The sequence below is a fragment of the Eretmochelys imbricata genome, chromosome 2 (assembly GCF_965152235.1).
Source record: "Eretmochelys imbricata isolate rEreImb1 chromosome 2, rEreImb1.hap1, whole genome shotgun sequence".
NCBI lineage: Eukaryota > Metazoa > Chordata > Testudines > Cheloniidae > Eretmochelys > Eretmochelys imbricata.
The window spans coordinates 890,454-915,148 of record NC_135573.1 but is presented as its reverse complement, the minus strand read 5'-3'; the positions used below and the strand labels follow the sequence as shown (position 1 = coordinate 915,148).

Here is a 24,695-nt window from a genome sequence, read left to right as displayed (position 1 = left end):
TGGCTCTGGCAAAGAGCTCCACAGGTTGACTGTGTGTTGTGTGAAAAAAATACTTCCTTTGGTTTGTTATAAACCTGCTGCCTGTTCATTTCATTGGGTGACCCCTGGTTCTTGTGTTATGGGAAGGAGTAAAGAACACTTCCTTATTTACCTTCTCCGCACCAGTCATGATTGTATAGACCTCTATCTTATCCCCCCTTAGTCGTCTCTTTTCCAAGCTGAAAAGTCCCAGTCTTATTAATCTCTCCTCAGACGGAAGCCGTTCCATACCCCTCATCCTTTTTGTTGCCCTTTCCTGTACCTTTTCCTATTCCAATATATCTTTTTTGAGATGGGGCAACCAGATGCGCACGCAGTATTCAAGCTGTGGGTGTACCATGGATTTATATAGAGGCAATAGGATATTTTCTGTCTTATTATCTATCCCTTTCCTAATGATTCCCAGCATTCTGTTAGCTTTCTTGAGTGGTAATAGTTAATATAGACCCCACTATTTTGTATGTATAGTTGGGATTATGTTTTCCAATGTGCATTACTTTGCATTTATCAACATTGAATTTCATCTGCCATTTTGTTGCCCAGTCACCCAGTTTTGAGAGATCCTTTTTAGCTCTTTGCATTCTGCTTGGGAGTTAACTATCTTGAGTAGTTTTGTATCATCTGCAAATTTCGCCACCTCACTGTTCACCCCTTTTCCCAGATCATTTATGAATATGTTAAAATAGTACAGACCCCTGGGGGACACCACTATTTACCTACCTCTCTCCATTCTGAAAACTGACCATTTATTCCCACCCTTTGTTTCCTGTCTTTTAACCAGTTACCAATCCATGTTACGAATTATTCCAGTTAGGACACGTACGGTTCGTTTCTAGGCTGAGGCAACCAAATAAAGACAAACTGCAGCGTGTCTCAAAGTTTGTAGGTTTATTCCGCTCAAGCGTGGTACCACTCTGTTAAGCAGAACGGGACCCTGATTACAGGTGACACACAGATTATACCCGGTGGGCAAAGCACCCTGCCTGTGCACCTCGGGGGGCACTAAACAGGCCTTCTCCTTCTCGATCGCCAAGCCCCTGCAGCCACCTTCCCCCTGCAAAAACGCTGAAGTGGCAACTGTTTCAGGCATGTCGGCTGGTCCCTGTCTCCAGGTGTCACGGAGTCCCCAGGCGATGCTCTGGAACTGCTCCCCATGAAGCCAGTCAGGACTCTGGGGCAGTATCCTTTCTGTGAGCAGCCTGTCTGCAGGACACACAGCTCACACAGCTTCCACCTTCCTGGGTCTGACCTCGGAGCATTCAGCATCCTCTGCCCCTCCGTGCACTTCCCACAGCCAGTCTGCCCAGGTGGGGTCCTGGGGAAGCCAGAGGGTCCTGCCCCCCAACTCCGCAGTCAGACAGGACTCTCAGCCAGCCAGGAAAACAGAAGGTTTATTAGACGACAGGAACATGGTCTAACACAGAGCTTGTAGGTGCAGAGAACAGGACCCCTCAGCTGGGTCCATTTTGGGGGGCAGTGAGCCAGACAACCCCGTCTGCCCTTCACTCCATGTCCCAGCCAGCCCCAGACTGAAACTCCCTCCAGCCTCTCCTCCTCTGGGCTTTGTCTCTTTCCCGGGCCAGGAGGCCACCTGATTCCTTTGTTCTCCAACCCTTTAGCTCTCACCTTGCAGGAGGGAAGGGCCCAAGCCATCAGTTGCCAGGAAACAGGGTGTCGGCCGTTCTCTGTGTCCAGACCCCTGCACACACCTGCCCTCTAGGGCTCTGCAAGGATCATACACCCTTACCCCACCCCCTAGATACTTAAGAACTGCATAGAGGAAACTGAGGCACCCCCACACTATTCAGAGGAAATATTAAGAACAGTCCCACTTCGTCACACCAGGTTTGTTTCTTTTCTTGAAACTGTCCAGCTGCCCACCCTGAAGGATCCTTCCTTCCTTGGTACGTGATGTGCTCGCTTCTAGTCAATGGCCGAGAGGAAACCCAAAATGGAGTCACATGTGCTAACTAGGTTGATTTCCCCTGACAGTCCCTCCGTTTCTGACATACGTCAGTAAACTATACCGGGGCAGAATAACCTCGATGCAAGATTCAAATTTGCTGGCAGCACATACTACAGCATTGTAGGCATACAAAGAATGATACAAAAACAGAAACAGCCATAAGAATGAGGTTCAAAATACGCCTTCCTGAAGCCCCCAAGTCTGGCAGCCAGGAGGTGAGCCATCTCCAGGCCACATAGAATCCGGTGCTGGTGTCGTCAAGGGTGACACGGTGAAGCAAGGTGGCCTGCCGCATAAGGGTGTGGATAAAGTAATAAGCCTCTCAGCTTTCACATGTTGCCAGGGCTGTCCCTAGCCATTCTGGGACCCTACGCAGCCCCCCTGCTAGGGGTGCATGTGGGGTCCCAGGCCTCTGCAGGGGGGTAAAGTGGGGGGGGCTGGCCCCAGGCCTTTGCGGGAGAGGAGCGGTGGGGCTGACCCCAGGCCTCCATGGGGGGGCTGGCTTGCGGGGCAGAGGGGAACCACCCCCCAGCAGTCACCAGCGGCGCAGCTGGGCCTGGGTCGCTGCACTCCCGCTGCCGGTGAGTGCAGCCCCAGCCCTGCTGCAGAGCTCAGGGGAGTGGGGACGGGGGCCTGGGGAAGAGCCGGAGCAGGGGCTGGAGCAGCACGCAGGGCACCAGGAAATGTGGTGCCCCAAGTTTCCTGGTGCCCTACACAGCTGCATACTTGGCGTAGGGGTATGGACGGCCCTGCGCATTACTGAATACATGCTTTGCAGCAAGCAAGCAAGCAAGAATCAATGCGTACGCCCCTTCTGCTACGGACAGTCCCGGACCCTCCAGCCTTGTCCTTGAGGGCTCGTAGCAGGTGCTGCTCCAGCGTGGGGAATTCCCGGGCACCCACAAGGCAGAGGTCCGCAGGGGAGACTGTTTGTCGAAAGCCATTCTCAGAGCTGCTTTTAATTATCACCTCCTTTTAAGGGGGGGCTTATTTACCTACAAGCAGGCTCTGGCAGAAAACACAGTTGATTTTTATTCCCACACTTTACAGTCTCGGGCCTTTCTTATTTTTTTACTTGTTTATTTAGCCAAGTGGCTGCAAGCCAGCTCAGGCGGTCAAAGCCAGTTCACTACTAGATCCCCCTAAACCATTCTGTAGCATCAGCCAAAGGTAACTTGCAGTAAGCCCCAACAGCCACCCCCAACCAAGAGGCCTTGCAGGCCAGACTTGGAGGAGAATTGTAGCCCCGACGGGGCGGTGGTGATGCAGGGAAGAAAGGTCCTGCCACCTAGAGCCTGAGAGCGTGTGGCCACCGTCAGACCAAGCGTCTGACCCGCAGCATCCCTGCAGCACAGCGAGGGCCTGGGCAGGGGCCTGGGACTCATGAGGAACAGTCTGTGAACTGCCCTGACATCCCAGAGATACTGGTTGTGACATCCCCGTGCCACAGAGTGGAGTGATGGGTTTTCCTGTCACCTTTCCTGTTTTTTCCTTATTTTTTTAAATTGATTGCTGTTTAATAAATTGTATTTGCTTTGAACTGTATGTAATGATCAGTGGGTCAGGGAAGCATCCAGTGCAGAGAGAGTACTCCGGAGTAGGGACACCCTAGCCCCTGCCCTAAGTGACCATGACATGGTTGGGAGTCAAGCCCCCCAGGAATCCTGGGCCCAGCCTTGTTGGGGTTACGAGGACTCTGCCGCACCGGAGAGTGGAAGGGGAGCCCTCGAGGTCAGGCAGGCCTCTGGGTAAAGGAAGTGGGAGTGAAGACTCAGATCCTTTCACTAACCCATTTCACCAGGGTAGTGTATAAGCCAGGAAAGTTCCACACAATAGCAAGACCGTTGCCCCGCTTACACTAGGATGTATTTCATCAGGCCCTGACCACTTGAAGACAGCTAACTTGCCCAAGCAATTCTTAACTTGTTTTTTCCCTATTTTACCCTCAGACCCTACCCCATTTATGCTGATGTTCATCGTGTTAGTAGCCTGATCACTGCTAACTTTTTTTGGTGAAAACTGAAACAAAAAAGGCATCTAACACTTTGGTCATTGCTGCATTTTCTTCTATTATCTTTCCTTCCTCCTTGAGTAATGGGCTTACCCTGTCCTTGCTCTTTCTCTTTGTTCTAATGTATTTGTAAAAAACTTTTCTTGTTACCCCTTATCTCCTCATTTTGTGCCTTTCTAATTTTGTCCCTACACGCATGTGTGTTTTTAGATGCATCCTTCCATAATTTGACCTACTTTCCACTTTTTGTATGATTCTTTTTTTGAGTTTCGGGCTGTTGATCTCCTGGTTAAGCCAAGGTGGTCTCTTACCATACTTCTGATCTTTCCTATGCACTGGGATAGTTTGCTCTTGTGCCCTTAAAAACAGCAATTTTTTAAAGGAGACAAGTCTCCTGAACTCGTTTTTACTTTAGACTTCCTTCCCATGAGGTCCTACCTACCAGTTCTCTGAGCTTGCTAAAGTCTGCCTTCTGGCAGTCCATTGTCCTTAGTCTGCTGTTTTCCCACTTACAACCATTCCTTAGAATCATGAACTCTGTCATTTCATGATCACTTTCACTCAAGCTGCCTTCCACCTTCAAATTCTCAACCAGTTCTCCCCTGTTTGTCAGAATCAAATCCAGAACAGCCTCTCCCCTAGTCGTTTTCTCCACCTTCAGTAATAAACAGTTGTCTCCAGAGCATTCCAAGAACTTGGTGGATGATCTGTGCCCTGCTGTGTTGTTTTCCCAACAGCTGTCTGGGTAGCTGAAGTCCCCCATCACCACCAAGCCCTGTGCTTCGGATAATTTGGTTAGTGATTCCAAAAAAAGCCACCCCCACCTCTTCCCTGGTGAGGTGGTGTAGAGTGGACACCTGCTACGACATCACCCTTGGTTTTTCATCCCTTTCATCCTTACCCAGAGACTGTCAACAGGTCTGCCTCCCTGCCTCCGTCTATCTCAACCTCACTGCAGTGTGTACATCTCTGAGATACAAGGCAACACCTCCTCCCACTTTTCTCTGCCAGTGCCTCCTGAACAAGCTGTATAGGGGGAGGGATAGCTCAGTGGTTTGAGCATTGGCCTGCTAACCCCAGGGTTGTGAGTTCAATCCTTGAGGGGGCCTTTTAGGGATCTGGGGCAAAAATTGGGGATTGATCCTGCTTTGAGCAGGGGGCTGGACTAGATGACCTCCTGAGGTCCCTTCCAACCCTGATATTCTATGATTCTATGATACCCTTCCAGACCAACATTCCAGCCATGGGAATTATCCCACCAAGTCTCTGTGACACCAGGTCTGACGATGTGACACAGCAGGGAGGGGGGAGTGTTGACCTGGGAATGTGCCCTGGAGATGGGAGACCTGAGAGCCTGTCACCTGAGCCGGGAGGGGGAGGGGGAGGTGACACCTCTGCCCAGGAATGTGGACAGAGGCTGCAAGAGAGAGCCTGCTGGGGGGGGGGGGTTAGTTTTCAGTTTGGGGCTGGGGGGAGGAACACAGGGAACCCCAGGGCTGGGGTCTAAGCTCCCTGCTCCCCCAGAAGGAATTGACTGAGGGGTCCTGGTTGTACCCACAAGCTCTGTTTTGGACTGTGTTCCTGTTGTCCAATAAACCTTCTGTTTTACTGGCTGGCTGAGAGTCTCAGTGAATCCCAGGAAGAGGGGTGCAGGGCCTGGACTCCCCCACACTCCATGATACCAGGGATCTTGTAATTGTGGTTATTCACTGGCATTTCTGGTTCTGTCTATTCCCTGTGTAACCCTTCTGCCCGTCAGAGTTGGCAGCAACAAGGGCCGGGTTCAATATCTAGGGGATCCATTCCAATAACACAATGCAAACCGGCTCGAGCCCCCACCCAGTGACCTGGGACAAATATATACCACCCCCGCTGGGCGCCTCCAAGAGGCAATACTTCCCCTCTCGCAAGCACATAGCCTGAGTGTAGCAAAAGCCTTTTAATAACAGAGAGAAACAATGTGGCATTATGTTGGGGAAACACCACCAACAGGATTCATAACACAACCCATGAGCAAAAAAACCCACCCCAGGCAAATTGGGGCATGCCCTTTTCCCTTTGGTTCTTGAGTCCAGCAACCCCAAATCACCCAAAGTCCCAAAAGTCCAATGCCCCAAAAGTCTCTGTCCCTGGTCAGGGCAGCCCCAGAGTTCGAAAGTTTATCTGCGGAGCTTTACCTCCCAACCTGGGTGGAAATGGGACGGGGGTAAGAGGCACCTTACATGATCTGAAGCTGACCGCCCATAGCTCCATAGCGGCGCTCCGCTCCGCCAGCCGCCCCACAAACTCCTTCGCTCCGCTGCGCTCCGCCAGCCGCCCCACGAACTCCTTCGCTCCGCTCCGCTCCGCCAGCCGCCCCACGAACTCCTTCGCTCAGCTCCACAACCCACAAGCAGCTCCTGCCATCCACACACTGCTCCGCGTCGAACTGCTTCACCAGCCGTGCCGCAAACTGCTCCACAATATATCTTCAGGCTCCCCCACTACTTAACACAACACTCAGTGATTTCAGCTTGTAGTAGGGGAGCCCCAGTGCTGGTGCACTGTCAGCCCAAAGTGAGCTCAGCAGCCTATAACTAGACTTCTAATGAAATCAAAATTAGCTCTGATATTCCACAGTGGAGAGAGGAGGAAGTGCAATTAGCATGTAAGGCCCTCACTAAGGGGCCCATGCCACCAAGTATTAATACTTGTCCCCAGCCTCTCTCTATTCACACAGTTTTGGAACCCATGACCCTTGCCTAGCGAGTGCTACTTAGTTGATGGTGAATCCCTCCATCATAACAAAAGGCCACGTACAGTTCCAAGCACAGTTCCCATAATCAGGGTAATAACAATTTATTCTTCCTGCCCCAATAACAGAGACGCTGGGGATCCCACAGCAGCCAAAGTGACCATTTGAGCAGCTATGGTCTCATTCTAGGCGTGGTGGGTGTGCCTATGCAAATGACATCGGCCCCTGAAGTTCTTTTCCACAACTTGCCACACCTCACCACCAGATGTCAGGGTGGAGCTCATCCTGACACTGCTTACATCCTCCCCCCAGCCGAGACTTTGTCGTCCCGACAAATCACACTCCCTTTATACCAACTCATTGGTTTCCTCCAAAGGGCCTCAGGAAGCCCACTTTAGCTTCCACAAGCCTGTGTGCTAAATGTATTGGCTCCTCACTAGTCACCCCAGGTGCATCATAAGTTAACCGTTTCACTGGTCTTATCACCCTGTCTCGTCTATTGAGAATCTCTGTTGCCGAGGTAGGGGGAACATCCTCTTGAGTGACGGGTGGAGAGGCTTCCCTGGAGGGTCCCTCGGCTACTGGCGTAGGCCCCTGCACTCCTAGTTCTAACGCTGGAGGGTCCAAGGTGCCCAGGACATCCTCTACCTGTCTGTCCCCATTGTCCAGTAACCTGTGTGTGTCATCACAGGGGGGTCTCATCAGCAGCACCGGGGTATCAGAAAGGGGCCTAAATAGTTCCGCCATTGGGTTTAGGGCGGAAGAGGGAAAACTCTCGTTTGGTTCAGCTGATCGAGACTGAAATCTTGTCTCCATCCCAGGATACACCAGGGTTGTGTCTTCCTCCTCAGACTCACTCTCAGATGTGCAGAATAGGGGTAAGTTAGCTGCAGGGGGCCCACTGTCTGTGTTGGATGGCGGCTTTGGTCTAGCACCTCTGTTCTGCCCGGCGGCCCTGCCGTGGCCCATCTCATAAGGGGTGCTTACCAATTCCCCCACAGGGAGCAAAAGGTTTCTATGCACCGTCTTTATTTGCCCTGGACCGTCTTCAGGTTTGATCTTGTAGACCGGCAGATCTCCCAGCTTTTCCATCACCAGGTAAGGTATTGCCTTCCATCTGTCAGCTATCTTGTGTTTGCCAGCAATACCCAAATTTCGCAGCAGGACTCTGTCCCCCGGCTGGAGCTCCTGCGAACGCACTCTAGCATCATATCGATGTTTGTTGCGGTCTGCGTTCTTCCGAGCCGCAGCGGTAGCTAAGCGATAAGCATCCCGCAGCTTTTCTCTTAGTCGGGATACATATTGCTGATGAGTTTCATAGCTATCTCCATCCTCTGATACACCAAAGCACAAGTCTATGGGTAATCTTGGTTCTCGCCCAAACATCAAGAGATATGGGGTGACTCCCGTAGCATCGTTCTTTGTGGCATTGTAGGCATGCACCAGAAATGCGACATGCTGGCTCCAGGTTGCCTTCTGCTCTGGTCGCAAAGTTCCCAACATATCTAATAGGGTTCGATTGAACCTCTCTGGCTGAGGATCACCTTGGGGGTGATAAGGCGTTGTCCTAGACTTTTTAATTCCTGCTATCTTCAGCACCTCCTTCAGAAGGTGACTCTCAAAATCCCGCCCCTGATCAGAGTGTATCCGAGCCGGGAATCCATAGACTGAGAAATATTTGTCCCACAATACTCGAGCAACGGTGGTGGCCCTCTGATCACGTGTGGGATATGCTTGTGCATACCGTGTAAAATGGTCAGTCACTACTAGAATGTTTCCAACATTCCTCTTGTCTACCTCTACAGACAAGAAATCAATGCATACCAACTCCAAAGGTTTGTTGCTGGTGATGTTCTTGAGATATGCAGCCCTCGTGGGCAGAGTTTTCCTTTGAACACATCGAGCGCAAGTCTCACATTTCCTGCGAACATCTTCAGCCATTCGGGGCCAATAGAACCTACTACGAATAAGTTCCAGGGTCCTCTCCATCCCTAAATGCCCAAAGTCATCATGCAGGGCCCTCATGGCCAGGGCTCTGTACTTTTTTGGCAGTACTAGTTGTGCTCGTTGTTTTTGTAAAGGGTCAGTGGTCATTCGGTGTAGCACTCCCTGAATCAGTTTTAGTTTGGTCCATTCTCTCAATAGTAGTTTACCCTCCGGGTTAGGTGGGACAACCGCAGCTGGGCTTCGCCCCTCCCTTTTGGCAAGTAGTGTATCACGAATGTCAATATCTTGCCGCTGGGCTTCTTGCCAGTCAGCCGCATTGAGCATGGGCAAAGGAGATTGGTCTAATGCAATATAGTTCACTGAAGCAGAAGGCATGCATTCAGGGGGCAGGCCCAAAGCTTCTGCAACACATCCCTGAAAGCCTTCACGGGCCTCTGGCTCTCGGCGACTCACACTGCAAATAGCTCTCACTCCATCTGTGGGTATCACAGCAACTTCTGGAGCCTGCGGACGCCTGGACAATGCATCTGCATCTACATTGCTTCTCCCTGATCGGTACTGAATGCTGAACTCATAGCTAGCCAAGGCAGCCACCCATCTCTGCCCTGTAGCATCCAGCTTAGCACTTGTTAACACATAAGTCAGTGGATTGTTGTCTGTCCACACCTGGAACTGAGCACCATACAAGTAGTCTCGAAATTTCTCAGTGATGGCCCATTTCAAGGCCAAAAATTCCAGCTTGTGGGTGGGATAGCGAGTTTCACTATCAGACAATCCTCGGCTGGCAAAGGCTACAGGTTTACATTTGCCTTCCACTTCCTGGTACAGGACTGCTCCCAGACCCTCCAAACTGGCATCAGTATGCAGGATAAATGGTTTGCTTGGGTCAGCAAAAACTAGGACTGGAGCATGAGTTAGGCAAGTAATGATTTCTCGAAAAGCCCTTTCACATCTCTCATCCCACCGTGGCCCAAATGGTGCAAAGGGGCCATTGTGTCTCTGCACAGGAGGCTTTGGGGACCTCCCCTTATTCTTGGACTTAGATTTGTTCTTGCTGGACTGATGTCCCCTGGTAAGATCATTCAGAGGCTTTACAATTGTAGCATAGTTTTTCACAAATCTGCGGTAGTAGCCACTAAATCCAAGAAAGGTCTTGAGTTCTCTGTAGTTACTTGGACGTGGCCATGTAGTGAGTGCTTCTATTTTATCAGGATCAGTACTCACACCTTCTTGGGACACAATGTGACCCACATACTTCACTGAGGTTCTGCAGAACTGGCATTTGTCAATTGAAAGCTTCAGACCATAATCCTCCAACCTATCAAGCACTTTAAGAAGTCTTTCTTCATGCTCCTCTAAGGTTCTTCCAAACACAGTCAGGTCATCCAAATAAACTAACACTTGCAGTAAATTCATGTCTCCCACAACTTTCTCCATGAGACGTTGAAAGGTGGCAGGTGCTCCAGAAATCCCTTGGGGCATGCGTTCGAACTGATAAAACCCTAATGGGCAGATGAAGGCTGTCTTCTCCTTATCTTCTTCTCCCAGAGGGATCTGGTAGTATCCACTTCGAAGATCCAACACAGAGAACCACTGGCTTCCCAGCAAACAGTCTAAGGCATCTTGCACTCGAGGCATAGTGTACTGGTCGACCACAGTACGGCTGTTTAGGGTGCGGTAGTCAATACACATCCGGATTTTCCCATTCTTTTTGCGGACTACCACAATGGGTGAGGCGTATGGGCTACGGGACTCTGTAATGATGCCATTCGCAGCCAGCTCCTGAAGATGATGTCGCACATCTTCCATCTCAGAGAGAGCAATCTTCCTAGATCTCTCCCTGAAAGGTCGAGAGTCATGTAGTCTGATATTGTGCTCTACTCCTTTTGCACATCCCACATCCCACTCATGCAGTGAGAACACCTTGGATCTTTCACAAAGTTTCTTCCTCAGGCGATCTTTCCAGTCCTCGGACACTGGTGAATCTCCAAAGTCAAACTTTGCTGGGTCTATTGTCGGAACTTGAGTTTCACACTGGGGTTTTACAATCGACTCAGGCTCAAAGAGGTCTGCTATCTTTTGTCCTTGCTTCACAACAACATCACGACTCGTTTCATTAGCAATCAGTATAGTCACCCTTTCCTGGGCTTCAGCAGGTAGGGTTATGACTCCACTGGGGACCAACACTCCTTCAGGGAGCTCTCCTCCCATCGGCTGCTCTATCATTGCTAACGTCCCTTTACTGCCTTTCAGACAGGTGCTCATGACCAGCACTTCTCGCTCCGTCCTTGCAGGCACTACTAAGGGGGTTGTGCCCGCGTACTTCAGTGCCCCAAGCGGTAGCTCAGATGTGTCCCTTTTAGCGCTCTCAATTTTCCTATAGGCTTCAGCACAAAGCGTGTGGATCATCAGGGTATTCAGGTACTGGTCCCCAGCCCGCCTTCTGCAGTAATCCGCGAGTACCTTGAAGAGACTGGAGTTGGTCCCTATCAGCACAGACACATCAGAAGTCCCTTTAGGGTCAGGGCATATTAAGGCAGCTGTGTCTACCTCTTCTCTTACCCCAGCAACCTCCTCTGGGAATTCCAGGTGCACTATGACATACCCTTGGTAGGGGTATTCATCCATGCTGAGGCCACACAGGCCAAGGCCAGTCAGTGGCTGTATAGGCAGGTGCCTAAGCATCTGTTGGTAGAATGACTGAAATATAATCGTCACTTGAGATCCAGTGTCAAGCACTGCTTTACACTCCACCCCTTCAATCCTCACCGTGACCTCTGCTCGAGGCCCTATCAGTCCTGCAGGGATCCCAGCTGGACAGTCTTTTCTGGGGGAATCTTCAAATCCAGCAGACCTGGGGGGTCCCCGTCCCCAGACCCTCTGGCAGCTACCGGATCTCTCCCAACTGATCCTCAGCTTTCCATACACTAAGGAGGGGTTTTCTTCATTACGGCACTTGGCAGCACTGTGTCCATCCTGACCACATCGGTAGCAGAAGAATTGACCTTTTCCCCTTCGCCTGGGGGGGATGGTGGCTCTAAGTGCGGGCTTCTCAATCGCCACAGTTTGAGGCTTCTTATTCCTGGAAGTCTTAACTCGGTCAATGGTACTTTGCAGCTCAGCTATCCGTTCCGTCAGGACCTGCATTTGTTGGGCAAGTTCCTCTCTGGTGCTCACCATCAGTACACTGGCCATTTGCAGTGGTGTTGTGCTGCCTGGCTCCGATGTTTGGGCTTCCCAAAACTCACTGGCAGCCTGCCTTTCTTCCTCCTCTCGGACCTCTTTTATCAGCTGGGAGTAACTTGGGGGATGTTCCCGTCGTTCTCTTAGCTGGAGATGAAGTAGAATCGGGTTCTGATACTGAGTTCCTCTTACAATTTGAGCCAGTCTGGTCTGATCCATCTGCTCAGCAGTCACTGCTCCCCTCATGACAGCTCTCTGAAGCAGTCTCTCCAGTCTCTGTATGTAGGCTGAAGCCTTCTCGCCCTTTTGTTGTCGGGAATTAAGGAACTTACAGTAGCTGTCTTCAGGGCCCTCTACGCTCCCAAAGTTGTGTTCAAGGGCCTCTAGGCAGTCCTTCACACTGACCCCAGGGTCAATGAGCTTCAGGGTGCGAATCACATCTAATGCTGGGCCGCCAAGGCTCTCTATAAGGCATCTTCGCTTTTCTGCATCTGGTACGGCCCACTCTTGCAGCATTTCAGTGGTATGCTCTAACCAGGGTTCAAACTCCTCCTCCCCAGCAAATAATCTTAACTTACGACAAGAGTCTGACTCAGCATGGGGCAGCACAACCTTTTCCAATATTTGCCCCAGAGCTTTTGTCCAATCATCAGCCGAGGCTGCAGCCCCTGAGCTAGAAGCTGCTGAGCCAGGGCCCAACAAACCTGACATATTAGCCATTATACAAACAGTAATTTCCTCAAAATATAAGCACAAACAAAACAAAACAAAATATAAATTGTTTCCCAATGTAGTGGATCACTCAACAGGTGCTTGCGAGGGGTACTGACCCAGGCTATCCCGGACGAGCCCCCAAAAATGTAACCCTTCTGCCCGTCAGAGTTGGCAGCAACAAGGGCCGGGTTCAATATCTAGGGGATCCATTCCAATAACACAATGCAAACCGGCTCGAGCCCCCACCCAGTGACCTGGGACAAATATATACCACCCCCGCTGGGCGCCTCCAAGAGGCAATACTTCCCCTCTCGCAAGCACATAGCCTGAGTGTAGCAAAAGCCTTTTAATAACAGAGAGAAACAATGTGGCATTATGTTGGGGAAACACCACCAACAGGATTCATAACACAACCCATGAGCAAAAAAACCCACCCCAGGCAAATTGGGGCATGCCCTTTTCCCTTTGGTTCTTGAGTCCAGCAACCCCAAATCACCCAAAGTCCCAAAAGTCCAATGCCCCAAAAGTCTCTGTCCCTGGTCAGGGCAGCCCCAGAGTTCGAAAGTTTATCTGCGGAGCTTTACCTCCCAACCTGGGTGGAAATGGGACGGGGGTAAGAGGCACCTTACATGATCTGAAGCTGACCGCCCATAGCTCCATAGCGGCGCTCCGCTCCGCCAGCCGCCCCACAAACTCCTTCGCTCCGCTGCGCTCCGCCAGCCGCCCCACGAACTCCTTCGCTCAGCTCCACAACCCACAAGCAGCTCCTGCCATCCACACACTGCTCCGCGTCGAACTGCTTCACCAGCCGTGCCGCAAACTGCTCCACAATATATCTTCAGGCTCCCCCACTACTTAACACAACACTCAGTGATTTCAGCTTGTAGTAGGGGAGCCCCAGTGCTGGTGCACTGTCAGCCCAAAGTGAGCTCAGCAGCCTATAACTAGACTTCTAATGAAATCAAAATTAGCTCTGATATTCCACAGTGGAGAGAGGAGGAAGTGCAATTAGCATGTAAGGCCCTCACTAAGGGGCCCATGCCACCAAGTATTAATACTTGTCCCCAGCCTCTCTCTATTCACACAGTTTTGGAACCCATGACCCTTGCCTAGCGAGTGCTACTTAGTTGATGGTGAATCCCTCCATCATAACAAAAGGCCACGTACAGTTCCAAGCACAGTTCCCATAATCAGGGTAATAACAATTTATTCTTCCTGCCCCAATAACAGAGACGCTGGGGATCCCACAGCAGCCAAAGTGACCATTTGAGCAGCTATGGTCTCATTCTAGGCGTGGTGGGTGTGCCTATGCAAATGACATCGGCCCCTGAAGTTCTTTTCCACAACTTGCCACACCTCACCACCAGATGTCAGGGTGGAGCTCATCCTGACACTGCTTACACCTGTACTTTTTGCATTAGCAACATCTAAGATGTGCATTAGCTTTCCATTCTTTGTTCCCTCTTCTCTCTCCTTTGGCCCTGCTGTGCTTGCCCCTGTTCCCCCCACCAGATTCCAACGCTTCAGTGCTGGGGGAGCTCAGGCCCTGCACTGAGGGGAGAGGTACAGACATGTGCTTGCTTTCCCTTGGTCCAGTCTTTTCCCCAGGAATTGAAAGTCGGGGGTGTGTTAGAAAGATGAAGTGGGACCGCTAAACACTGAGGATGTAGTGGAGGTTAAAGATAATCTAGGCATGGCCCAATATCTAAACAAATACTTTGCCTCAGTCTTTAATGAGGAGCGGAGGGATAATGGTAGAACGACAAATGGGAATGAGGAGATGGAGGTAGATATTACCACATCCGAGGTAGAAGCCAAACTCGAACAGCTTAATGGAACTAAATCGGGGGACCCAGATAATCTTCATCCAAGAATATTAAAGCAACTGGAACATGAAATTGCAAGCCCGTTAGCAAAAAATGTTAATCAATCTGTAAACTCAGGGGTTGTACCGTATGACTGGAGAATTGCTAACATAGTTCCTATTTTTAAGAAAGGGAAAAAAGGTGATCCGGGTAACTACAGGCCTGTTAGTTTGACATCTGTAGTATGCAAGGACTTGGAAAAAATTTTGAAGGAGAAAGTAGTGAAGGACACTGAGGTCAATGGTAATTGGGACAAAATACAACATGGTTTTACAAAAGGTAGATCATGTCAAACCAAGCTGATCTCCTTCTTTGAGAAGGTAACAGATTTTTTAGACAAAGGGAACGCAGTGGATCTAATTTACCTCGATTTCAATAAGGCATTTGATATGGTTCCACATGGCGAATTATTAGCTAAATTGGATAAGATGGGGATCAATATGAAAATTGAAAGGTGGATAAGGAACTGGTTAAAGGGTAGACTACAGTGGGTCACACTGAAAGGTGAACTGTCAGGCTGGAAGGAGGTTACTAGAGGAGTTCCTCAGGGATCGGTTTTGGGACCAATCTTATTACTGACCTTGGCACAAAAAGCGGGAATGTGCTAATAAAGTTTGTGGATGACACGAAGCTGGGAGGTATTGCCAATGCAGAGAAGGACCAGGATATCATACAGGAAGATCTGGATGACTTTGTAAACTAGAGTAATTGTAATAGGATGAAATTTAATAGTGAAAAGTGCAAGGTCATGCATTTAGGGATTAATAACAAGAATTTCTGTTATAAACTGGGGACGCATCACTTGGAAGTAACAGAGGAGGAGAAGGACCTCGGAGTATTGGTTGACCACAGGATGACTATGAGCCGCCAATGTGATATGGCCGTGAAAAAAGCTAATGCAGTCTTGGGATGCATCAGGCGAGGTATTTACAGTAGGGATAAGGAGGTTTTAGTACCGTTATACAAGGCACTGGTGAGACCTCATTTGGAACATTGTGTGCAGTTCTGGTCTCCCATGTTTAAGAAGGATGAATTCAAACTGGAACAGGTACAGAGAAGGGCTACTAGGATGATCAAGGAATGGAAAACCTGTCTTATGAAAGGAGACTCAAAGAGCTTAGTTTGTTTAGCCTAACCAAAAGAAGGTTCAGGGGAGATAGGACTGATATCTATAAATATACCAGAGGGGTAAATACCACAGAGGGAGAGGAACTATTTAAGCTCAGTACCAATGTGGACACAAGAACAAATGGATATAAACTGGCCATCAGGAAGTTTAGCCTTGAAATTAGATGAAGGTTTCTAACCATCAGAGGAGTGAAGTTCTGGAACAGCCTTCCAAGGGAAGCAGTGGGGGCAAAAAGACATATCTGGCTTCAAGACTAAGCTTGATAAGTTTATGGAAGGGATAATATGATGGAATAGCCTAATTTTGGCAATTAATTGATCCTCAACTATTAGCGGTAGATATGCCCAATGGCCTGTGATGGGATGTTAGATGAGGTAGGATCTGAGTTACTACAGCGAATTCTTTCCTGGGTGTCTGGCTGGTGAGTCTTGCCCACATGCTCCGGGTTTAGCTGACCGCCATATTTGGGGTCAGGAAGGAATTTTCCTCCAGGGCAGATTGGCAGAGGCCCTAGGGATTTTTCGCCTTCCTCTGTAGCATGGGGCACAGGTCACTTGCTGGAGGATTCTCTGCACCTCAAAGTCTTTAAACCACGATTTGAGGACTTCAATAGCTCAGACATAGGTGAGAGGTTTTTCGCAGGAGTGGGTGGGTGAGATTCTGTGGCCTGCGTTGTGCAAGAGGTCAGACTAGACAATCATAATGGTCCCTTCTGACCTTAAAGTCTATTAGTCTAATATGTGGGGGGATGGGGGGTAGGCCAATGAGGGTTGAGACTGTGAGGGTGAAGGTGGGCTGTATGGCACCATAGTAAAAAACTGAAAAATGTTTCACAACCATTTTATTAGATTTAACTCATGCTTTAAAATCACAGAAATTAAAGTTGGCTATCAAGCCTACTATCAAGCACTATGTCTACATCCTTCTTGGTTTCTTGGTGTAATTTTGCACTCTTTGGTGTCTTCTTGTGTGTCTGTGACGTCCAGTCCTTCCTGATATGCTCATGTTCATGATCAGGCAGAAGGCAACTAACTTCTTTCAGAACACAAAATTCTAGTCAATGAGGGGGGAAAACGCTCAACTGTAGCTGTTGTGACTGGGAGTAGCAAGAGGTGAATTCCTACTTCTTTCATCCCAGGAAACAACACAAAGATCGGGTCGAATCACTCGTGATGATAAAGAAGTTGAAATTAAATCTTCATTTGTTTGTCGTATGATATTCCAGTCCGTGTTCAAAATTGTCTAGTCTGTCCTGATCACATAGCAGCCCTATTGCTGGTCGTACCTCACTCCACTCAACTGTCCGTGTTTTATAAGACAGGCATCTGTAAAAGCTACATGGGGGTTGAGTAGAATCCAGAAATTGCTATTGTAGATTTGTAAGAATCAAGTCTGTGTACTTTTTCAGCTGGCTTAACAAACTCTTCTTGCCCTCTTCACTAAAGGAGTCAATATAAGTACCTTCATTAGTCAACATCTGGACTGAAGCTTTTGTTTCTTCCAGTACATTTTCAATGGATATCTCTTATAAAGCCATGATATGCCCACATCTTGAATACTGCATGCAGTTCTGGTCACCCCATCTCAAAAAAGATATACTGGAATTGGAACAGGTTCAGAGAGGGGCAACAAAAATTATTAGGGGTGTGGAACAGATTCCATATGAGGAGAGATTAATAAGACTGGGACTTTCCAGACTGGAAAAGAGACAACTAAGAGGGGATATAATAAAGGCCTATAAAACTTGACTGGTGTGGAGAAAGTGAAGAAGGAAGTGTTATTTACCCCTTCACTTAACACAAGAACCAGGGGTCACCCAATGAAATTAATAGGCAGCAAGTTTAAAACAAAAGGAAGTATTTCTTCCCACAATGCACAGTCACCCATGGAACTTTGCCAGGGATGTTGTGAAGGCCAAAATTATAACAGGGTTCAAAAAAAAAGTAGGCAAGTTCATGGAGGTTAGGTCCATCAATGACTATTAGCCAGGATGGGCAGGGATGCAACACCATGCTCTGAGTGTCCCTAGCCTCTGTTTGCCGGAAGCTGGGAAGGGACGACAGGGGGTGGATCACTCGATGATTCCCTGTTCTGTTCATTCCCTCTGAAGCACCTGGAATAGTCACTGTCGGAAGACAGGACACTGGGATAGATGGACCATTGGTCTCACCCAAAATGGCCATTCTTACATAAAAAAATTATAATAAAGTTTAGTACAGAAACTCCAAGATAACGACCTCTTGAGATAACGATGATGTGAGATAACGACCTTGGCAAATAATGCATTTTAAAAATCTTGGCCTACTAGGAAATGTATATTTGTATAAGTTTGCCAGTCACAAATCTAGCACCTGGAGCAAAGTCACTAAATCATAGTCCAATGCTCTGGCCACTGTTGTTCGTTGTGCCACCGTTCACTGGACTGCTCCGTCCCCAATAGCCCTGTGCTGCCACCTGCCACTGTGACCTCTGTGAGTCGGTCTCTTGCAGTTCCACGGGCTCTCAGCAATTTCAACTCTCAGGGCGGGAACCTCACTGCTAGTGTAGGCTGGGCTGTCTCCTCCACAGAAACATCATCCCACAGCCAGTCTAAGCACTTAGACCTGATTATCAGTGACATCAGCTCTAGAGGTCATTTAACAAACCAAAAGACTCTGTGAAGCCGAATCATCTCCTCCTCCTAAACGGGAGAGAGGGGCAGGTCCAATAGTGCCTGTGACTTAGGCAGAGCCCACAGCACCCAGCAAAACACCCATGCCCCTAGTGAAAAGAGAGAGGGTGGCTCTGTCATCCAAACCTCCTGCTTCGGGAGTGCTGTTCAGCTGAGAGTGACCAGTGCTTAATTTGTAACGAAAGAGGTGCTGGGGCTCAAGCAAGTTTGTTACTTTCATAACTGATGTGACAAGCTCAGAGGTCCCCAGGCTCTGAACTGCCAAGCCTAGAGGTGCTGGGGCTCAACTCTGGCAAGCTCTGACACAAATTAATGAGGGAGACCCCCTCATTCAGTCAGGCTAAATACAGTTCTGCTGCCCTTTACTCCTACAATGATGTAAGTAGAGTCAGGAGGAGCTCCACCCTGACATCTGGTGGTGAGGTGTGGCAAGTTGTGGAAAAGAACTTAAGGGGCCGATCTCATTTGCATAGGCACACCCACCCCGCCCAGAATGAGCCCATAGCTGCCCAAATGGTCACTTTGGCTGCTGTGGGATCCCCAGTTTCTCTGTTATTGGGGCAGGAAGAATAAATTGTTATTACCCTGATTATGGGAATCAAGGACAGTGGAACTGTACTTGGCCTTTTGTTATGATGGAGGGACCCGCCATCAACTCAGTAGCACTCGCTAGGCAAGGGACATGGGTTCCAAAACTCTGTGAATTGAGAGATTTCAGAGTAACAGCTGTGTTAGTCTGTATTTGCAAAAAGAAAAGGAGTACTTGTGGCACCTTAGAGACTAACCAATTTATTTGAGCATGAGCTTTCGTGAGCCACAGCTCACTTCATCAGATGCATACCGTGGAAACTGCAGCAGACTTTATATATACACAGAGAATATGAAACAATACTTCCTCCCACCCCACTGTCCTGCTGGTAATAGCTTATCTAAAGTAATCATCAGGATGAATAGGTTGGAATATGAACAAGAGGCTGCTCGGCAGCTCTCCAACACGAGTTTCTACAAGCCATTACCCTATGATCCCACTGAGAGTTACCAAAAGCAACTACAGCATTTGCTCAAGAAACTTCCTGAAAAAGCACAAGATCAAATCCGCACAGACACACCCCTGGAACCCCGACCTGGGATATTCTATCTACTACCCAAGATCCATAAACCTGGAACTCCTGGGCGCCCCATCATTTCAGGCATTGGCACCCTGACAGCAGGATTGTCTGGCTATGTAGACTCCCTCCTCAGGCCCTACGCTACCAGCACTCCCAGCTACCTTCGAGACACCACTGACTTCCTGAGGAAACTTCAATCCATCGGTGATCTTCCTGATAACACCATCCTGGCCACTATGGATGTAGAAGCCCTCTACACCAACATTCCACACAAAGATGGACTACAAGCCGTCAGGAACACTATCCCCGATAATGTCACGGCTAACCTGGTGGCTGAACTTTGTGACTTTGTCCTTACCCATAACTATTTCACATTTGGGGACAATGTATACCTTCAGATCAGCGGCACTGCTATGGGTACCCGCATGGCCCCACAATATGCCAACATTTTTATGGCTGATTTAGAACAACGCTTCCTCAGCTCTCGTCCCCTAAAGCCCCTACTCTACTTGCGCTATATTGATGACATCTTCATCATCTGGACCCATGGAAAAGAAGCCCTTGAGGAATTCCACCATGATTTCAACAATTTCCGTCCCACCACCAACCTCAGCCTGGTCCAGTCCACACAAGAGATCCACTTCCTGGACACTACAGTGCTAATAAACAATGGTCACATAAACACCACCTATACCGGAAACCTACTGACCGCTATTCCTACCTGCATGCCTCCAGCTTTCACCCTGACCACACCACACGATCCATCGTCTACAGCCAAGCTCTGCGATACAACCGCATTTGCTCCAACCCCTCAGACAGAGACAAACACCTACAAGATCTCTGTCAAGCTTTCCTACAACTACAATACCCACCTGCGGAAGTAAAGAAACAGATTGATAGAGCCAGAAGAGTTCCCAGAAGTTACCTACTACAGGACAGGCCTAACAAAGAAAATAACAGAACGCCACTAGCCGTCACCTTCAGCCCCCAACTAAAACCCCTCCAACGCATTATTAAGGATCTACAACCTATCCTAAAGGATGACCCAACACTCTCACAAATCTTGGGAGACAGGCCAGTCCTTGCCTACAGACAGCCCCACAACCTGAAGCAAATACTCACCAACAACCACATACCACACAACAGAACCACTAACCCAGGAACTTATCCTTGCAACAAAGCCCGTTGCCAATTGTGCCCACATATCTATTCAGGGGACACCATCACAGGGCCTAATAACATCGGCCACACTATCAGAGGCTCGTTCACCTGCACATCCACCAATGTGATCTATGCCATCATGTGCCAGCAATGCCCCTCTGCCATGTACATTGGTCAAACTGGACAGTCTCTACGTAAAAGAATAAATGGACACAAATCAGATGTCAAGAATTATAACATTCATAAACCAGTCGGAGAACACTTCAATCTCTCTGGTCACGCAATCACAGACATGAAGGTCGCTATCTTAAAACAAAAAAACTTCAAATCCAGACTCCAGTGAGAAACTGCTGAATTGGAATTCATTTGCAAATTGGATACTATTAATTTAGGCTTAAATAGAGACTGGGAGTGGCTAAGTCATTATGCAAGGTAGCCTATTTCCTCTTGTTTTTTCCTACCCCCCCGCCCCCGCAGATGTTCTGGTTTAACTTGGATTTAAACTTGGAGAGTGGTCAGTTTGGATGAGCTATTACCAGCAGGAGAGTGAGTTTGTGTGTGTATGGGGGTGGGTTTTTGGAGGGGGGTGAGGGAGTGAGAGAACCTGGATTTGTGCAGGAAATGGCCTAACTTGATTATCATGCACATTGTGTAAAGAGTTGTCACTTTGGATGGGCTATCACCAGCAGGAGAGTGAATTTGTGTGGGGGGGTGGAGGGTGAGAAAACCTGGATTTGTGCTGGAAATGGCCTAACCTGATGATTACTTTAGATAAGCTATTACCAGCAGGACAGTGGGGTGGGAGGAGGTATTGTTTCATATTCTCTGTGTATATATAAAGTCTGCTGCAGTTTCCACGGTATGCATCTGATGAAGTGAGCTGTGGCTCACGAAAGCTCATGCTCAAATAAATTGGTTAGTCTCTAAGGTGCCACAGGTGCCTTTTCTTTTTGTGAATTGAGAGAGGCTGGGGATAGGTATTAATACTTGGTGGTATGGGCCCACTTGTGAGGGCCTTACATGCTAATTGCACTTTCTCCTCTCTCCACTGTGGAATATCAGAGCTAATTTTGATTCCATTAGGAGTCTAGTTACAGGCTGCTGAGCTGAATTCACTTTGGGTCAATAGTGCACCAGCCCTGAGGCTCCCCTACTATAAACTGAAATCACAAAAGAGCTAAAAGAAAAGGAGTACTTGTGGCACCTTAGAGACTAACCAATTTATTTGAGCATAAGCTTTCGTGAGCTACAGTAGCTCACTTCATCGGATGCATAGCTGAAATCACTGAGTGTTGTGTTAAGTAGTGGGGGAGCCTGAAGATATATGGTGGAGCATTTTTCGGGACACAGAGCAGAGTTGCTTGTCGGATGCCTAGAGCAGCTCATGGGGTGGCTGGCAGAGCGGAGCCCCATAAAGAAGTGGGGCCATCAGCTTTGGACCACATAAGGTGCCCCTTAATCCCGCCCCCCCCATCTCCACCCAGGTTGGGCGGTAAAACTCTGCAGATAAACTTTTGAACTCGGGGGCTGCCCTGACCAGGGATCGAGACTTTTGGGTCATGGGACTTTTGGGACTTTGGGTGATTTTGGGTTGCTGGACTCAAGAACCAAAGGGAAAGGGCACGCCCCAATTTGCTTGGGGTGGGTTTTTTTGCTCATGGGTTGCGTTATGAATCCTGTTCGTGGTGTTTCCCCAACATAATGCCACATTGTTTCTCTCTGTTATTGAAAGGCTTTTTGCTACACTCAGACTATGTGCTTGCGAGAGGGGAAGTATTGCCTCTTGGAGGCGCCCAGCGGGGTGGTATATATTTGTCCCAGGTCACTGGGTGGGGGCTCGAGCCAGTTTTGCATTGTGTTATTGGAATGGAACCCCTAGATACTGAACCCGGCCCTTGTTGCTGCCAACTCTGACAGGCAGAAGGGTTACAATCAGGATAACAACATTTCATGACCCCCACATTGAATACTACAGGGATTTGTAACCCAACACCAGCCAAAATTGATCACTTGGGCAGCACAGCTTTATCTGTCGGATACCTAGGCAGAGTGGGCGTGTTCATGTAAATACAGTCTGGTCCTGAAGCCTTTCCACCCACCCCTGGCTCATCACTAGCTGTCAAGGGAGAGCTCATTCAGATCTTGCTTATAAAGTAATCATTTGAAATGATTAGGTCGGCCAATATAGCCAAAACAAATGTGCCGACATTGTCATAAATAATAGCTGTATGAGGAAGCTAGTCTTTGTTTATACTTTTCAAACCCATTATGCTTTCTCAGGTACAAGTATTTTCTCATATACTGTATATGCTTTTAAATTGTGTATTAATGTTTCAATTCAAATTTCCAACCAATGACTAAACTGGCAAGGCTGCATGTAACTACGGGAAGGGGGGGAGAAGGGTTGTGGAAATTCAGGGCGGGTTATATACTCCCCCTGGGGGGTAGTCTAGGGAAATCCCTGACTTGGTCCCCTTTCCTGCCTGTGGGGTTACCAGCGCTTGTTCCAGCATCCCAGGAACTCCTGCCCTTCGCAGCGCAGCGCGGGGCCTGATCCCTGGAGCTCAGCTTCCTGCCATCTCTGCAGCAGGCCATGAGCAAGCGGTGGGCCCCGGGGGCATGGAAGAGGATACACAGGAGTGGCTAGCCTGGCTGAGTCCCTGTGTGTGGCTGGTCCTTTCAGGGCTTTTCCTGCAGGAAGTGGGGTGACCCGGCCCCAGCCTGCTCTGCTCCCCTGGCTCCCAGGCTGGGGAGGAGGAGGGAACCACCCCCCAGCACTCGCCGGTGGGCCGGCTGGGAACCAGGGGAGCAGAGCAGGCTGGGGCCGGGTCGCTCTACTTTCTGGTGAGTGCAGGCCGACAGCTTCTGGAGTCCTCAGGGGAGTGGGGGCGGGATGGGGCCCTGGGGAAGAGCCGGAGCATGGGCTGGAGCAGCACGCAGCTGCGTAGGGCACCAGGAAATATGGTGCCCCAAATTTCCTGGTGCCCTACAGGCCGACACAGCCGCGTACTTTGCGTATGGGTAAGGACGGCCCTGTGAGCTCTTCAGGAGAGGGCCTGTCTCTCACGGAATCCATGCATGACCCAGCATGCAGGGGCCCTGCAGTAATACACCCAGGTGCAAAGACCAGCCACCTGGAGCTCAGCTGCTCAGTACTATGGTGGCAGGGGAGACAGGGGGCTGGCCAGCCAAGCACATACAGATAGCAAGAGTGGGGAGCTGGGCTGACATCTTGCAGCCAGGGAATGAGCTTGGCCCAGGCAGCCCATGTGGTGTTTCCTCCACTAGATGGCGGCACACTCCACGGAAGCACCATGCGGTGAGGATGCTGCCCCTAGACCCCAGGCTGCTGCTCCCGCCGAGGAGCCCCAGGGATTCACACCCAGAGCCCGCTGCAGGGTGGAGCCTCCCAGGCTGGTCAGACCCTTTGAGCTGCCGCTCAGCTTTTACTGCTGGCCGAGGGCTCGCAGCAGCTGCTAGATACTGGAGTTACGGGCACCACTTGAGAGCTGGGGCAGAGCAGAGAGGTCACAAACATTCAGGGCTGAAAATGCCTTTCTGGCTGAGGCTTTAGCTAGACACAAGTTACTGGGCTCACTCAGTACAGGAGTCACTGGCTTCAATTCTCCAGACTCTGCGACACAGGAAGTCACAATCTAATGGTCACTTCCTGCCTTAACCTCTGTGCATGTGACGTGTGCAAGGGCCTCGAGGGGAGTCACTCGGCGAGTGGCTGCTTTGCTGCGTGACCCGCTGGTGGCCAGGAGCACATCTGCCCGACGTGCATGCACCATGGCGCCGCATTCAGGTCCCTGAAATTCGAAGTGGCTAGAAGGCAGTGGGGTCAGAGCAATAAGCAGTGTGGGGAGGGGAAAAGGCGATTCTCCCCCGCTCCCCACAAAAGAAAAACACACCAGGCTTCCCAGAAGAGATCATAAGAACAGACATACTAAGTCAGACCAAAGGTCCATCTAGCCCAGTATCCTGTCGTCCAACAGTGCCAACCCCAGGTGCCCCAGAGGGATGAACAGAACAGGGAATCAAGTGATCCATCCCCTGTCACCCATTCCCAGGTAATAGCCATTGATGGACCTATGCTCCATGAACTTATTGAGCTCTTTTTTGAACCCTGTTGAACCAGATCGCTCTGGTTTCAATCTGAATTG

General features: G+C 49.5%; 1 long non-coding RNA gene across 1 annotated transcript in view; it reads right to left on the bottom strand.

The window, feature by feature from the left end:
* LOC144260817 (uncharacterized) overlaps positions 1-24,695 on the bottom strand; it is a 142,946-nt gene that overhangs the window by 58,861 nt on the left and 59,390 nt on the right. The gene's annotated exons all lie outside the window — the stretch shown is intronic.